At 40.3% G+C, this 17,402-nt stretch overlaps 1 protein-coding gene across 2 annotated transcripts in view; it reads left to right on the top strand.

Annotated features, from left to right (window-relative positions):
- Positions 1-4,711: 4,711 nt before the first annotated feature.
- STON1 (stonin 1) overlaps positions 4,712-17,402 on the top strand; it is a 52,947-nt gene continuing 40,256 nt past the window's right edge. The window contains exon 1 of one of the 2 annotated variants that reach the window (XM_081069157.1): positions 4,712-4,772. The gene's annotated coding sequence lies outside the window, so the exon portion shown is untranslated. The remainder of the gene's footprint in view (positions 4,773-17,402) is intronic. The other variant, XR_013994663.1, reaches the window with a different exon arrangement.

Raw genomic sequence — 17,402 nt, 5'->3', positions numbered from 1 at the left:
TAAAAATGTACATACTGCGTTTTCTATGGTACTTGTCACTAATTTATTCCTCATTCCTCTCCAAGGTGTATAAGTCTCTTCTCAGTGTGGTCCAGTTCAAATGGGTGTTCAGCCAACTTCATCTTCTTCAGGAAGTCTCTCCTAGAGCCCTCTGACGTGCTCCATCCAGGATGTCTCTCTAGGCCAGCAGTACTGCTGCTCTCCTGGGTCTCCCTTCCTCCTTATCTTGGGCATCAAGTGTCTCCCACTCTTAAAATAACCCTCTCTCCTCTGGTTACTCCTTCTAGTGACTGCAAGCTACCTCTCAAAGACTTGTCTGTTCTATTCTTTCTAGTCCTGTGTGGTGTGGAAAGAAAAAAATAAGGTCATTCTCAGTTTAGGCACAGAGTTTAGGGACTCAGTTGAGGGATTCAGATAGTTCGCTGACGTCCACATAGGAATAAAAGACAGAAAAAAGAAAGAAAGAAAGAAAAAGAACTTGTAAGTAATCATGCATTGTGTCCTGGAAAAGATGTAATTTTCAAAACTTACTGAAATATTTCCTACTTTTTCTTGACTACATACAACATGCTCATCGTTGAAAATTTAGAAAATAAGGCAAAGTATCAAGAGCCCACATCTCTCTTTGTGGAGATTCAACATTTTTTTTTATTCCTGCTTTTTTCATGCATATTTAAAATACTTGTTTTTAACCAAAATTGGGATTATAAGAAATACCAAATGAGAAAAAAAAGTTACTAGGGTAAGGTTATAGGTTAGCTGGCTGCACAACTCCAGGGGGTGCTGTTCACATTGTGTTCTATAGCAGGCCGGATGAAGGGATGAGACCTTCCAGGCACAGCTTGAGAAACTGATAAAGAGCCTGTGTCTTGTGATAGCATTTTTAAACACCACCCCCCATTGTGTTGTTACAAGAATCCTTTTCAAAGCTGATAAAACTAGATTCTCCATTGCTTTTGGTAAGAAATTAACTCTTATCAGTTAAGCTAACAGATACTTTTTAACAACATGATGGCTTTCGCAGTTGTTATCCATTAAAACAAAACAAAACAAAACAAAACAAAACAAAAACTGTACTATTTCCAAACAAAAATGTGAGAAAAAAAAAAGTAAAATGAGGAACCAGGTAGCTAAGGAGCAATCAAAAAAGTTGGAGCAAAAGGCTTTCTCCAAATGACCATGAATTAAATAAAGCCTTCTTTATAAGAAACATCCTTAGAAAAATGTAACGTTTACTATAGTTTTGTGTTTTGCTGCATTAACCCTGGAAGTTGCTCCCAGGTCTTGAAAGGCTTCAAACTCTCTAACTGCAGCATAGAAGACAGCAACTCAGTTCATGATGGCTAAGAAACCATCTGTCAGAGCCACACTGACAAGAACTGGTCTGTTCTGTGATAGAAGAGGAAGCTTCTGTTTTCGGCTAAGGGCCTTGCCCTCAGACACCATCGTGATAAATGGAAAGCTTGTCAGTAAGCAGTTGGTTGTCCCTGCCTTACATTTTTCAGCAGTTTAGTAATTATCTCCAAATTAGGAAATTAATTGGCAATCAAAGCATTAGAGCAGGAAAACCCATTATAGCTCTTCCAAATCTTTGAAAGAAAAGGTTATGGAGCATTAGAATAACTGTTTTCCTAAGGAGAAGATTAGAAGAATTGACTTCTAGGTGGAAACATGCTGGAAGCTATTGTCTGGTTTGCATGTGTAGGGGCCTCAAAAGGCACTCCCCCACCTCCTTTAGAACCTTTATGTTTGTTTTTTCAGGAGCTTTAATGATCTCTGAACTCAACCCTGCTGCTCCCTAAATACCAGTGGACTAGCCCAGTGGTGACACCACATAGGTCCCATGGAAGCAACACAGTCAGTTAACTAGCAAAGAACAAAATGTCACACATTTAAATCTTGCTCAGATGCTTAAGAATATTCTCCCTCTCCAACTTTCCTTGTATTTCTTTAGGACACTTCTATTGTAATAAACTGTCAGCATATCTCATGTAGTCATTTTCATGTATGCCATCTCCCTAAGCAGCTGCAGATATGAGACAGGAACCCACCTTATACCTTGTACATGGTAGGTGTTCAGTAAATGCTAATTGGATACATTCTAGGAAGCAGGCCAAGGGACTGCCCAACTGTCGCAATGGTCAGTGTAGCTCAAGCCACACCTAAGAGTGTCCCATTTCTAAGACAAAGGATAGCCAGTCATGGGCCATTGTGAATTAAGTGATCAACCCCCTAAATATCATTGATTTCAGTTGCCATTCTCAATGAAAATAAGGGGTTTTTAAATTTATGTACGGAAATTTCTATCCAAAGAGTATTCAGGTTTTCTCATAGGAAAAGTTTTTTTTTAAAGAATATGTGCTTCAGACCTCAGGCCAGTATGTATCCTGCACCTAAAATAGGGATTTTTTCCCCCATTTCATTTTCACTTTTGTTGAAGTCATCCATACACTGTAATCTTTTTTTGAATATGGATTTCCAAAAGCTCTCACTCTATCTCGAATGAATATTGCAATATAAATAGAGCTGTTGTAAAGTTTTTAGAGAGGAATGTTCTTATCAAGCCTTTAGGGCTAAGCTTGTCCTAAATCTGAAGTCCTCACTTTTCCCAACCTGGTCCCCTTTCAAATTGGGCATTTCTGCAAACTGGTTTGAATTTACATTAATTGATTCCAGACAGCTTCAGCCGATTTGAGTTTGAGGAATTCCACATTAAATCTACTGGGTCATATCTATAGATACTTTGGGGACCTCTTGTTAAACAGTGAGGAAATTCTAAGTGGTTTTCTGTGAAAAGGCTGCCAGGAAGGGAAAACCTGTTAATACACAGGAGAATGATATCATCTGTGGGTCTACTTAGAGTAGAGCAAGGAAAACTGCAGGAACTGGTGTAAAATGAGGTCACAGCTGAGGATGAATGGCTGTGGTCTCTCAGCTCCTTACAAGAATGATGACTCAGGCTCAGTACCTGTCTAGTTCTATAGAAGAGTCTGAAAAGTTACCAATCAGTTGACTTCCTATTCTCTCGACTCCCTCCTCAACCCTTGATCATCCCCAGGAAACGGGGAAGTGAGGAGGACCTGGTGTTCTTTTCTGTTCGTGTAGGGTGTCTTAAGGATAAACAAAATTAGAAATTTTATCTGATAATAAGTTTCCTAAATAGATCCTGGCTGTGTGACTTCAGGCATTGCCGGGCCCTGCCTGAATGTTTCCTTCCTCAGAGCCCTCAGTGCAAGTTCTTAACACTGGCTGAAGACTGAATAGGATGCTGAATTTCTCTTCCGTTTCACCAAGGAACTCCAAAATAAAAAACAAGACTGCACCTGAAGGAGCATTTAAAAGAGAATCACATTGCTATGCAAACACAAGGAAGTATTCAGTCAGAATTTCTTCATTTCCTTTCTGCCATCTAGGCAGAACACTTCAAGTTGAGATGTTCACTAGTGCCTTCTAACTCCTCTCCTTGGGCCCAAGCCCTCTGTTTGCTGATAGTTCATCTTTCAGACTGTTAACACCAATCACCATTTTAAGGCCACAAGTATTGACTGGTGCCTACTGTATGCCAGGCTCTGGGAATACAAAAGTGAATAGGACACCTTTTGGATCAAAATATTCCTTTGCTTAAAAATTTTTATTGATTTCCTTTTTCTGCTTCATGTCCAGATACACCTTCCCATCCAAGCATTTCCCACTTCCCCTAAGTCTTCCAGTCTCGCCAGCCTCCAAAGCTCCATGACTCAAGGCCTGGAATACCCTCTTTTTCTCCCTTCTGAGTCCGTTCAAACCCAGTTCAAGTCTCCCGTCCTGGGTTGGGTGTCCCTCCAGAGTAAAAGACAGGCAAATCCTCTCTTTTTGTTCTTAGTTGCTCCCAGCGAGGCAGTCCCACTTTTGGAAGAGGCGGCGATACCAAGTGATTTGCTCAGTCACTAGTTGCCTGCAGGTGATGGAGTAGAGGGACAAGAAGCCACCCTCTAACCTCTCCCCGGAGGACTTCTCTTCTGCATTCTGCAGGCGGCACACAGGAAGCACCTGTAAATATTTACCTCCTGCCCCATCCACACAGCTCTGTCCTTCCCTAAACCACCCTGCGTCCTCCTCCTCCTGAGTACTGACCCACTCAGGAAGGTGAGGTTTCATCTTTACCTTTCATCTTACCCTGCGACCAGGGCTTGTCCCACCTGAAGGGAAAAGAGGAGGCACTCAATAGAGGCTTCAAAAATAATACTTCAGTTCTCCTCACACAAGAGAAAACAAAAACAACCAACCAACCAAACAACAAAACTCATTGAAGCAACGTGGAAAGCACGACCGTAAAGTACCCCCAGCCTATGATCGCACCACTCGGAGACGACGACAGAGTCCTAGGGAGTGCAGGTTGGCTTCAGATCTGCCAAGGGTGCCAGCCAGCATCTGCTTTGAGGGGCAACGAAATGTAACTCATATACGGCCCCTCCCCCCTCCCCCCACATTGGGGGCTGGAGACTCGGGAAGGAAGAATGGAGAATCTGACACCACCAGAAAAACTTTGGGGCATCCAGGGCGGGAAGAGAGTGAGGAGAGAACGGGGGTCCGGCAGGGGACCGAGCAGAGGGTTGGGTAGGGATCGGAGAGGAGTCTCTGAGGAGTGGCGGGCCCTCCCCGCCCCTCCCCTCCAGCGGGCTCCCGGCCCTCCCCCTCCGCCCCCTTCTCCCCCGCCTCTTTCCCTCTTCCTCCCACCCCTCCTCCCGGTGTGGATGGCGGCGGCCAGAGTCGGAGCCCCAGCGCCACTGCCCGTGAGTGAGCAGCCCCAGGGGACAGACGGGAAGGCGTGGGGAGCCCGCTCTGCAGGGTGGGGGGAAGTTTGCGGGTGGGCGCCCTGGAACGTGGGCATCTCCTGTGCTGCTGGCCCGACGCCGGGCGCGCTGTGCGGGGTCTCCCCTACACCGCGCTCGCTGCCCCGGAGCCGCTCAGGGCCTGAGGGGTGTCCCCGACGGGGCTTCCCCTCCGCATCTCAGCTCTGGTGCTGGGTCCTGGTCTAAAGAGAAAGAAAACTCCAAGAGCAAAGAAAAGAATCTAGACTCGGTTCCGAAGGGGGGTGGTGTGGGGGGGTGGGACTCGTACAAACCCACGCGCGCTCCGGCCTTCCTGACCTGAGTCACCAGCCTGGGACCTTTATCCTCCCTGGGGGGTCTGGAGCATCCCACCTCCAGGACTCTCACCTTCCTTTTTCCTGGCTCCCGTTATTCGTGCTGCTGCCACCCCCTCACCCCCTTTGCTGTGTCCTCTAGGCTCTGGCTACAGCTGGTGTCTCCAGCCTGGGGTTCTCTGCAGCCCTAGAAGGCGATAAGCCAGGCCAAGGGGCTACAGCCACGGCGGCCTCCACAGTAGCCCAGACATTTCCAGCAGGAATGGGGTCACTGGGATTTGGTGTAGGGACTCCAGCACCCACACACTGCACCTTTTGGGTCCAAGGGGAAATTAAACACTGTATATTCCTTAGGATTTTACTGTTTGTGTTGGTTGGGCATCTTTTAAAAAAAAAATCTCTCCAACTCTGTTTTCTTCCAATAGCAATGATACTTCACATAGTTAGCCTTTCTAATTCTGGGGGGAAAAAAAGAACCCAAGAAAAAATAATAAAGAAAAAGAAGAAAGATAAAAACAATACGTGCTAAAAATACTGTGCAGAACTTGATCTTTGGAAAGTAAAGACTTCATTCCACTCATAACCGTTTTAGTGGGAGACGGGAGTTCAGTAAAACTTGTTCTCAGACTACCTCAAACAGATCATTATGGCCTCCCCCAGGCTAGAAGTTTAATTTGCCTGACAGAAACCGCAGTGTTTGTTGGCATTCCTCAGCCTGGCATACTCCCTCTGCATTTCTCTCCCCTCCTGCTAGCTCTCCATTCCCCACTCCCACTTTCTCATAAACAGGAGTTGTGAAAACAAGGCAATGGAAGAGGCTAACTGAGCAGGACCACAAAGAAAAAACTGCCTCACTTGTTTTACCCCTGAGACTGTTGCTTCAACTTGATTCTGATTGGGTAGAAGAATGTTTAGTTCATTTGTGTGGTTTTATGTCTGTTCTCATTATGGTTGAATCAGTGTTTCCATGACAGGCCTAGTTCTCTGGGTGCTTAGAAGGAGCTTGTTAATTCTCAGATGGGTCTGGACAGGTCAAGTCTGGAATCCACATATTTTTTTATTTTTATTTTTAAGGGATTTCTCTGGGTTGATACTGCAAGCCTCTTCCCACTCACTCAGAAATGGGGCAACAGGGGACAGCCATAGCTGGGGTTTGCTTCCACATGACCTAGGAAGTAAAGGCTTTTCTAAGGAGTGAGCTTTGTAAGCAGGCTCACAGGCGGGCTTTGAACTTTTATTATTTTTAGGGAGAACTCTGTTCTCAAGAATTTTAGCCATTCCCATTTCTGTACAAACAATAAGAGTGGCTTTAACATGTGTATCAGATCAGATTCTGAACAGCCCATCAAAACAGGTCAATGTATTGAACTATATGGAAATAAAGATTTTTTTTTTTAAACGAAGTTCACTGGAAATAAACTCCTTTATTTTAAAAAAAGGATGTAATGCGTTTTTCTCTGCTGATTCAGTTTGACAACTCCCCATTTGTATGAATTAGTAAGGTTTTACCGTGGTCTCAAAATGTCATTGATAAAGTTAAGTGTTGTGACTTCCATTCAAAAAGAAAGTACTTCAGTTTTGAACTTGTTTGGCCCTCTTGCTTAGAAACACAGTGCACTCAAGATAAAAATCTTCAGTCTCTTTCTCTTCCTGAGACTTTTTAATAGTGTATTTAATAGCCCAGAAGTCAACCTTATGCGTTTTTGGCGAGAAATCACCTTCTGCCTTGTTCAGGTTTTGCACACCTTATGGAATCTTATTAAACTGGGTGGTTTGCCATTAGTCACAAGGGTTTGCTGTACAGCTCCAGTCAGGTAGGCTGCTCTGGACGTTGGGGATATACTGCGGGCTAGCACAGTGTCCTTTACCCAAGGAGCAGGTGTTCTGGATGGTGAGACTGAAGGCTGCATCCCCAGTGAGCCAATGGAAAGCAGCCAATTATCATGTGGATGAGTCAGGTGAGTTGTAAATACATCAAATGTGGGGCCTATGAGAGGAAGGAGGGCAGCGGTCATTAAGAAGTCAAGTAACCTATAGGAAAAGGATGTGGCCTTTTAAAATCATGTTGTACAAGAATACTGAATTACATAGGACCTGCTTAGGGTATGGTGTTAAATGTTAAAAGCAAGTTATGAAATAGAAAGCACTGTAATCTGAGTCTTTGAAAATCCATCCAAAAATATTGGAATTATGTATATATGCATTGAAATGGATGGTGGGATTATAGGTGCTTTTGATTTTCTTTGTGCTTGCCTGTATTTCTCAACTTTTTTACAATAGTAACAGCTAAGATTTCATAAGTGGAAAACACATACATAAGGTAGTTCATTTTGAAACTCTTTTAGATATACACGATCATTATTCTCATGATATGAGATTCAGAAACTAGAATCAAAGGGTAACTTGCCAAGGTCACATGGCCACTATGTGCTAGAATCAAATCTTGAATTCAGGTCAGTGGCCAAAGTCTGCATCTCAATCCTCTGTCTACCATCTCTCTGCATAGGCATTATTATGATTTTAATTATAAGAAAAAATAAAAAAAGGAAGGGGAAGTATTTTGTCCTTTACTAAGAACTGATATTTTGATTAATTGTAAAATGCCTCTGCCTCCCATCTCTCCCATCTCCCACTGTCACTTCTCTTTAGAAGTCCTTGGGAATTGCTTCAGATATAGCCAGAAGTATCTCACCTTCCCTTGGGAGGCTGCTGTGCTCATAAATAAGCATCCAGAATTCCTCGGAGGCTTCCCAGCCAACTTGGCGTTCCAGGAACCCCATGGGATTCTGGAGGAGTCCTGGTAGAAGGCAGGATTTTTAAAGTAGATCAGTCAAACTTTGTTTTCTGAGCCCTGCCAGTATGGGCTTACATTGTTGTGGGGACAGAGCCCCAGAGAGCAGTTTCCAGGCTCTCAGCCTCATGTGGAAAGGTGCTCACTCGGGTAGTAAATGGCCATCAACTGTGATTGGATGACCATCAGCTGTGGCTAGTTGGCCGTCAGCTGTAACCAGTGAGCCATTGGCCACTAATATAACTGCTGTGGCTACGCTAGCAACAAAATGGGAGCTAGCAAGAAGATGGTGGCTGAGTCAGCAACCGCAGATTGCAGCTAGCCCTGTGGATTACAGTTGGTAAGGGGAGTCGGTCGGTTGGCAGAAAAGCGGACAGCAGGTCGCACATCGTGTGAATCCAGCCTCCAGTGAGACTATAGTGGTGTGACTCCCTGTCGTGCAGGGCGTCTGGCCAGGTCTCAGCTCCCCGCTCCCCACATAAGAACGCAGGATATGGTGAGGTCAAAAAGGAACCCCAACAGAGCCATAGATAGGGGAGTCAAACCAATATATTCTCGCTGGTGGCTGGGCTGGAGACACAGGAAGCAGGATCTACATAATCTGCAACCTGCTGTCCTAACAGCAGTCCGCGCTTGCCAACCACCATCTTCTTGCTAGTCCCCATTTTTTTCTGCTAGCGTAGCCACAGCAGTTATATTAGTGGCCAGTGGCTTACGGGTTACAGCTGACGGCCAACTAGCCACAGCTGATGGCCATTTACTACCCGAGCCAGCACCTTTCTATGTGAGGCCGAGAGCCTGGAAACTGCTTTTTGGGGCTTTGTCCCCACGCTCCCCTACCTATGGCTCCGTGGGTGTTCCTTTTTGGCCTAGCCACATCCTGCGTTCTTGTTTGGGGAGCTGGAACAGAGACCCCACAGGCTGTCGTCCTGCATGACAATTGTTCTTGGCATTGTCAGAGGAGTGTGATGGGTAGGAGAAGCAGGGAAAGTTCCCAGGCTCCCATTTACCTAAATGTTACATGGGATGTCAGAATAGGAAGGTCAAGGATTTACCATGTAACAGGAAGGAGAAAGAAGCTTATTGCTTCTTAATGCTTGTTACTGCGAAAACACAGTAACAAACTATTTTTTAGAAGTCTAGCTATGTGGGTGATCCCATGTGTTGGCAAGATGAACTGGTTTAGTGGAGGTGGAAATATTCAGTGTGAGTGATTCTGGGGTAGCTCTGGAAAAAATGCACCCATCTTGTACCACCATGTGCCCTCACAGGCAACCAGGCCCCCAGAGGTCACCTTTATCCATCCTCTTCCGAAAATACACCTAAAGATCCCAGAAGGATGGGCTTTTCTAAAACACCTGATCATTCAGACAACTAGATTGAAACAACTACTTGACTTGGAGCTGATGGGTCTTGGAAAAACACAAATATGTAAGTTTAAAACACCTGATCATTCAAATGACATGCCTTAAAAAGGAGGCTTTATCTCGTCTAGTCATCAAGGAAGAAATTGCTGAAAGGCTGATGCTTCTAAATCAACTTTTTATGGAAACAAAAATTATGAGAGTCAAGGACTTTTTCCCCAAATTATCATACTTGGACCAATGTCCCAGATCTTGTAGCCGTTTAAACATGAGAAATGTCTTTCTGGTCTCACAGTGCCAAGAGAAGGTCTTGTGAGCAACTTGTTTGTTTTGTTTTGTGAATGCTGTGAATCCTTTTGTTGACGTTTTCTAATTCTTATTTGGCCAAAGGAAGCAGAGCCCATTCAGTGGCCAACTTCTAGAGTAGGTATAGGACTTGACAGCCTCTATTTTTCAATAACTAATAACATTATTATACACCTTATATTTCCTATCTATACTTTTCTTTGAGTCCCAATTTTCTTACCTACCTGACATTTTTTTGTTTTATGCATTCAATGCATTTTGGAGGCAGTTACTTCTGATAGCGCACTTCTTCCTTCTGAGTTAATTTTTCTTCATGTCAACCCAAATTTAGAAGTTCTTTCATAAGGTTTTTGGTAAACAAAGTATTTGTATTCCTGAAAATGTCTTTATTTTGCTGTTACAAATGAGTGTGTGACTGTATAATTCTGGACTCACAATTATTTCCCCTCTGTACTTGGAAGATATTACACATACCATTATCTTCCTGCATCTGTTGCTGCTCCTAAGAGTAGTACCAAGTAACTTTGGGCAAATTACTCAATCTCCTTGTCTATAAAATAGATCATAGTATCCACTTCAGGGGTGATTGTGAGGAGGTAATGTATGCAAAATGTTAGACTAGTGCCTGCCATGTAAGGAAGCACACAGGAATTGTTAACTATTACAAATACTTTTATATTTTTTCAGAATTTCTTGGCTTTCTTGCATTTTACTGGTTCATCTAAATGTTAGTTCATCTAGTTGTACATGCACAGACACACACACACACACACACACATACACACACACACACACACAAAATCCTGCTGGGATTTTTATTAAAATTGTATTCAATATATACTCCAGGAGAACTGACACCTTTACAATATTGGGTCTTCTCCTTTTATTCAGGTAATTTTCCCTATAAATGTCTTACCCAACTTGTATTTATTTCCTATAGGCTTGGTTGATATTTTAAATATCTTTATTTCTTACTATATTTTCAGATTGGTTATTTGCTGACCTATAGAGACATTCTGATTTCGAATTTTGAGCTTGTATCCAGCATCCCAGCTAACTTCTCTTGATCTAAGCATCTGTATGTAGATATTCTTGAATTTTCCAGGTAGACAATCACAAAACAATAATTTGTCTTTTCCCTGTGACTCATATCTTTTGTATCATTGCATTGGATAGATCCTTGAGTATGTTTAATAGAAACTGATGGCAGCTCCTTGCTTCTTACTAGCTTCAGTTAGGGCTCTTAAAGATTTTCCATTAAGCATGAAGTTTGCTTAAGGTTTTGGTATATGTTCTTTATTAAATTAAGGACTTTTCCTGTTAATTAATATTAATATTAATATTATTTTAAAAGTTTTGTCATGACTGAGTGTTAATTTTATGTAATGCCTTAATGTTTTTATGTGAATTACGAGATGATCATGTATTTTTCTTTCTTAATATTATGTGTTAAATATTATGAGTATATTTAATTATATTTAGACATACTTGCATATATATATACACACACACACATACATACACACAAAGGGTGTCAAAAAAAGTATACACATTTTGAGAAAGGAAAAAACTATTAAAATTGTAATACTCAGTATACACTGATAACAAAAGATGAATACAAGTCACGTTTGACTTCTGCAATTACAAGAGGTGCTCAGAGTGGTTACCATCAGCATCTAGACACGTCTGATTATGGCAAACTACTGCTTGAGCAATGCTGACCTAAGTGTCCACTTGTATACATTTTTTGGGCACCCCGGGTATATACTTACATGTCCCGATGTTCTTATATTCTATGGGATATCATTTGCTAGTACTTCAGTTAGGGTTTTTGCAAATGTTCATAAGTGAAACAATTGGTCTATAATTTTCTCTTTTAAAAAAATATTGTTTCTCTAGTGTTTGTTGTCAAGTTTATATTAGCCCCATTAAAGAAGTTGGGTAGCTTTTCCTCTTTCATATGTATATTTTCTTAAACAGTTTGTAAGAGATAAAGACTATCTGTTCCTTAAAATGTTTGTACAATGTATTGTAAAATACATTGCTTACAAAGGGTTGGTGTCTCAAGTTTTAGACAATTCAATTTTATTAATGATTATTGATGAATTTGGGTTTCTGTTTCTTTTTGATTCAGTTTTGATAATTGTTTAGATAATCTATTTCATGTATTCTCAGATTTATTAGCATAAAGTTACTCATAATTTTCTTTTATGGTTTTTATAAATATTGCCTGTATCTTATGTTCCATTTTTCATTGTAATATTATTTGGGTGAACTTTCATTTTCTCAATATAGAGGTCTGCTTAATTAGTCTTTTGTTATAATCAACTTCTTTCGTATCTATACTTTTTGATTTTCATTTTTTCCCTCTTATCTGTATGATTCTGTCATTTCTAGCTATTTGAGTTGAGTCCTAGCTTATTTATTTTTTGCTTTCCAATAAATGCATTTTAAGGCCACCAAGTTATCTGTAAGTACTGCTTTAGCCACATCATACAAGTTTTGATGTGTGTACATTCATTACCATTTGGCTGTAAATATTTTGTACTTTTTAAATTTCCTTTCTAACTCAGTCTTGTGGGCATTTTTCATTTTGTTTCGTTTTGAAAATTTACATTTTCAGCTTCTTAAAAAACTTTAACTTTCTTTAAATTATTGTTGATTTCTAATTCAGTTGCATTTTGTAAAGAACATGGTCTGTATAATAGCAATTCTGTGTTAGGACTTCCTTTAGGTCCAATTACGTAAACAATTTGTCCAAATGGTTCAAGTGTGCTTTACAAGAAAAATATATTTACTACTCGATGGGTGCAGAATTCTATATTAATCTAATAGGTCACACTAATTAACTGTGTTTTCTTTTTTCTGTACATATATATATTTTTTAGTTTAAATAATTTTAATGTGCTTTTTAAAAAAAATTTCAAAGCCATTTTAATGATTAAGAAAAATATTCAGTATAGTTTTTTTTAACTGTTTTTTAAATTTTTCATATCATTCCTGATATTTTGGCCTGCTTTCTGAGTTCCCTTCTGTTTCTGAGAAAGGAATATTACAATTCCCACTCTGATTGTGGATTTGTCAGTTTCTCCTTGCAATCCATCAGTGTTTATGCAAATTCGTGATTATTATTTCTTTTGGATGAATTTATTATATATGCAGGTACTGTCCTCTTTCATATCTATTAAAGCTTTTGGCCTAAATTCTATTTTGTCTGATATTAATATTGCTACACCTACACCTACTTCCTTTTGGATTTATTTTCCATGGATGTTTTTGTGTGTCTTTTTTTATTATATTATCTTCTCTGCAATTTTGCTTTAAATGTGAATCTTAGAAACAGCATTTACATATAGCTTCATTTTCTTTTTTATTTTAACCTGAAAATCTGTTTGTTTGTTTGTTTATTTATTAAAGTTCTTAGTTTATTAGTCCTCTCATGAAAAATCTGCTCAATCACCACAAAGTCACTGATGAATCTTTACTCCTTCTGTCATTCAATCTCCACCTCACTTTTTGCCAGCGCCAACATTGACCTTTGCAATCCCCCAAACCTTTTCTGTTCTTGTGTTCCTTTCACTGTTTTCTTCAGGTCTTTTTCTTCTCATACAAGCCATGTCTTGCAAGTCTGTGTTTGGTTTCGTTTTTCTTTGCGTAATCCCAGGAATCATAAATCATGCCAAAGCCAGTTGTCTTGCCACCACCGAAATGGGTTCTGAATCCAAATACAAAGATAACATTTGGTGTGGTCTTGTGCACTTTGGCTAGTTTTTCCAGAATTCCTGTCTTAGGTACTGTTGCTTTCCCAAGGTGAAGAACATCGATGACCGTTTGTTTCTGTTGAAGTAGTCGATTGGTCATAAACTTCCTGGTCCAGATAGTTACTGTATTGTTCATGATGCTGGCCCTGAAAATCAGTCTTTTTAAATAATCGAGTTTAAATTTTTACATTCTTTGCAATTGTATATATATTTTTGACCTCTTTCTGTTCTCTGAAGTTCTTATATTTCCCATTTACCATTTTTTGTTGCTTCTTTTATTCCTTTTTTCATAGTTTTCTTTAGATTGATCAAGTTTTGTACATTTCTACTTTTTTTTCTGCCAACTGTTTTGAAAGACATAAATTCTACTGTATTCATTCAGTAGTTATCCTTAAAATTTTAACACGTGTTTATTAAACACAATTTAAAGTGAATCAATTTCTCTGTTTACCTCTCCTCAGTGCAGTGGCCTGAAATGGTGTTAAGTCCAATCTTCGCATCTTCCCGTCATCCTGGTTATTGTGGTTTAGTGACGTAATCCCACATTGTGTACAGTCCTGCATCCCTGCATTTAATCATTTCTATTGTTATCCCTAATTTTCTTTTTTTTTTTACAGTCATAATTTATTTAGCTTTGCCAGTTTCTTGTCTCAATATTGTCTCTTGCATACCATTCCTTACTTCTGGGTTTGTTTTCTTCACATTGATCATTTTTTCAGTGCAGATCTACAGTTGTAATATGCTCCATCTTGTGGGTATTTTTGGTTTTGTTGCATTTTGAAAATGTCTTTATTGCATGTCACTCTTGAAAGATAGTTTATCATCGTATAGAATTCTAAGTAGATATTGTCTCTCAGCATTTTGTAAGTTATTATTCCACTGTCTTCTTGTCTCAGTTCTTCCTTTTGAGAAACATCTTTTCAGTCTGTCATTCTTGTATCAGTAGTCTATTTTTCTCCCTTGGAGATTTTCTGGCTGATTTTTCTTTCTTTCATATTTTGCCTTTTCATTATGATGTGTCCAGGTCTAGTCTATATTTATATACCCTACTTGGAATTGAGTGTGCTCCTTTAATCTGAAGACTCATCTGTATTTTCACATCTAAAGGTTTCTCAGTTGTCTCTACAAATTTATTTTAAAATAATTATTGAGCATTTACCATATGTCAGGAATGCTTCTAGGTGCTAGAGGTATTGGAATGAACATGAGAAACAAAAGCCCCTCCCCTCATATTAGGTCCCGCATACTCTGTTCTCTCCTTTTGGAACATCTATCCAGCAAATATTTAATCTCCTTCTCATTTTATCTTCTATGTCTAATGTGTCTGAGGTTTCTCTTTCTTATATGTCTTTATATCTCTCAACTGTACTCTGAGTGTTTTTTTTTGGTACTGTTTTCCAATTTATTAATTTTTCTTCAGTTGTCTTTAGTCTGCTGTTCAACCCATCCATTGGTTTTGTGTTTTTTTTTTTAATTCAATGTGTAAATTTTGTTTATTTATAGAATTCTTATTTGGTACTTGGTATCTTCCTGTATCTTTTTTTAATATGATCTCTTTGCCTTATAATTTCAAATCCTTTTTGTATCTCAGTCAACATTTTAAATACACTTTGGATTATTTGTTTTCTCCACTTCTGACTTTACAATGATTCATTTTCTCTTGTGTTTTATATCATTATCAGGAGTTGTTTTCTGTAGAAACCCTATTTCTGCAGATGTTAGAACATCCTTGTGAAGCAATTTCACATTTGCTTCTCCTGGTGCTCTTGCATTTACCTATTCCAACTAGCATTTTTGTTAATTTCTTGGCATACAGTCCCTGAACAACCTGAAAGTATACATTTGAACCTTGTTCTTGCATTGTGTTGTAGACTGGATTTCAAATTTTTTAGCTCATTTTCTGTTCTTTGCTCAAGCAGATGACGGGCTTTCTTGTGGTTTCCTCAGATTGGCAGATGATGTTTCTCCAGACCTGTTTCACTAATGAAGCAACCCTTTATCACTTCCTGCCTTATGTAAGTGCTTCACTAACAGCTCCTGGCATAAGGTAGCCATCACCTGGACTCCCCTCACTGCATGCATGTCATTAAAATAGCCCCCAGCCCTTCAGGCCTCCAGCTGGTCTGGATTGTACCATGAGCCCCTTGGCTTCAACTCCCACTCATTAATCTAACTTTAACTTCTCTATATTTCTGGGATCTGGACGTTTCTATTTTATCTGTGTTTTATATAATATTTTTTGTTGTCATATTTTTGTTAAGTGTTTTGAAGTGTTTGGATTGGAAGGGGTAATTTCTTGTGGCAACCCAATCCCCCATGTTGACTGAGGCTTTTAACTACTGATTTTAAAGTGTATTTTATTTTAGTATACGTAAAATAGAACACAAGTAAGCAAATCCATATACTTTAGCTCCTGGATGTGCACTACACTGTTGCTGAGTGAGTGCAGCGGGGAAGAGGCCCTGAAAGTGCTATGTGCTCACACCACCGTCACAGGGGGACTCTGCACGGGTGGAGTGGCCTCTCGCTCTGTATCTGTTGCCATGTTCTCAGTTCAGAAGGGATCTGAATTTCCCAAACACACTGCTCCAGTCCCCGGATGCTGTCCTTTAGATTCCCTGTCATGGTGTAAAACCTTCTTATAACAAACTAGTATCCTAACTCACATCCTCTTTGGTCATGGAGACAATGCTCTCTCTCTACTGGCATATGTGTGTTTACTTGTGTCTCTATCGCTGCAGAGAAGTTTACATTGAACAATTGATTCTTTCCTTGTGGTTGACAGCATCTCTGGGAATGTTGATGGATATCAGCAAAGCCTGTTTATCGGACATAAAGAACTCTACACAAACATATCTTTCCCGTACCCTCCCAACAATCTCTGTTCTTTTAAGGAAACTAAACCAGCAATCGTCCTTGGCCTTCTCCTCTGGCCCTCACATCAGCCCTATGTGATAATGGAAAAGAAATGGACTTCGGAGTCAGGCAGGTCTGGGTTTGAATCCAAGCTTTGCCACTAACTAGATGTGTGGCTATCTTAGTATGTTTGGGTTGCTATCACAGAGTACCACAGCCCGGATAGCTTATAAACAGCAAGAATGGATTTTTTACAGTTCTGAGACTGGAAGCCCAAGATGCGGATTCTACTGAGGACCCTATTTCGGGTTGCAGAGAGCCATCTTCTTTCTATGTGCTCACATGGTGGACGGGGTGAGCTTACTCTCTTATTAACACCTGTTTTATAAGAGCACTAATCCCACTCATGAGGGCGCCACCCTCTGATCTAATCACCTCCCAAAGGCCCCACCTCCTAATACCATCACTTGGGGGGTAGGATTTCAACATGAATTGTGAGGGGACACAAACATTCAGACCATAGCAGTGGCCTTAGGCAAGTTATTTCACATTTCTGAGGCTGTTTCATTCTCTATACAACAGTAATAATAAACCTACCCCCCCAAAATTGTTCAGAAGATTGAGATAGCAGGAAATGAGATAGGCCTAGTACAGGGCATATGTTAGTGCTCACAAGTGCTACTCTTCCCCATCATCTCCTCTCCCCTGCTCTTTCTTTCAAACCAAGATTGTGCTTATCAGAAGGTCTTATCAGAAAGACCTCTAGGAAGAGGCCGTGGGTACACCTCTTAATATCTTATGTTTTCTTGGTAATCAATTTTGATTTCTCTTGGATGAATCTCCTTGAAGCTTTTGAACCACTATTCTGATTTTGAACCTGTACCACCCCTTAGTAGCCCTCCCAGTCTACTGATCAACCATTCTATGGAATAATTATGTTGTTATTTAAGAACTATGCCCCTTAACCAGAAATATCTCTTTGCTTTATTTGTTGGTGTTCCTTCCTTTAAGAAGATAAAAACCCTTTATTTCATTATTGCAGATAACATTTTAAATGCAAACATCCCAGAGACCAAATATAAGGAGTAAATAACAGCTAGCACTCCTTCCGGGATTGGGTTTCCCCAGGAGGGATCGTGAAGGCCCTGAGAGGCAGGTAGAGGAAGGGAATTGATAAAGAAGAGGCGGCCATAGTGGGT

This window comes from Rhinolophus hipposideros (assembly GCF_964194185.1).
Source record: "Rhinolophus hipposideros genome assembly, chromosome: 12".
Classification (NCBI taxonomy): Eukaryota; Metazoa; Chordata; class Mammalia; order Chiroptera; family Rhinolophidae; genus Rhinolophus; species Rhinolophus hipposideros.
This window is presented reverse-complemented; position numbering and strand designations above follow the sequence as displayed.